A 584-nucleotide genomic window follows, 5' to 3' on the forward strand; every position below is an offset into this window, starting at 1 on the left:
CAGCTGTTCCTGAAGTTGGACTCTCTCTGCATGTGATGTGACAAACGGGCAGGAATTAAACAAAAAGGGGTACACGGGCTGAATTCATGCTTGCTAGTCCTTTCTCCCGACTAGAAAGATTCGCTGGTACTGGAACGGCAAACGCAAGTCTTGCAAACGGGGCAGTTCGACAATCCTCCCTTGAGAATAATTATTCTCTGGGGGAAGAACTGATATGCAAAAGAACAACGTGCTTCGTTATTACTACGCAGCCACCAGTCAACTCGGCGCATTCAAAGACGCTGGCCGACGTCAGCGCTGCTCAGACTCCAGTCAAGCTCCATGAAATATCGATACTTCCAAAAGTAGCAACAACCAATCAACCGATTTCCCAGAAGCGCCGTGCTCAACGGACTGCCGCCCTTCCCGGATCCGAGCGCTGAAAGTTGAATGTTCACAACCCCTTACGGCAGCCCCTCAGTGCATCACGCACACGCAAAAGACGATCAAAACTGCGAAATCGGCTACCGGGGGTAACCACCAGCCCCTGCGCGCCGTAGCTTCATTGGTCTCTACATCCATCCCCGTGCCGTTGATATGCGGGC

The sequence above is a fragment of the Eimeria mitis genome, genomic scaffold (assembly GCF_000499745.2).
Source record: "Eimeria mitis Houghton genomic scaffold, Emh_scaff1698, whole genome shotgun sequence".
Classification (NCBI taxonomy): domain Eukaryota; phylum Apicomplexa; class Conoidasida; order Eucoccidiorida; family Eimeriidae; genus Eimeria; species Eimeria mitis.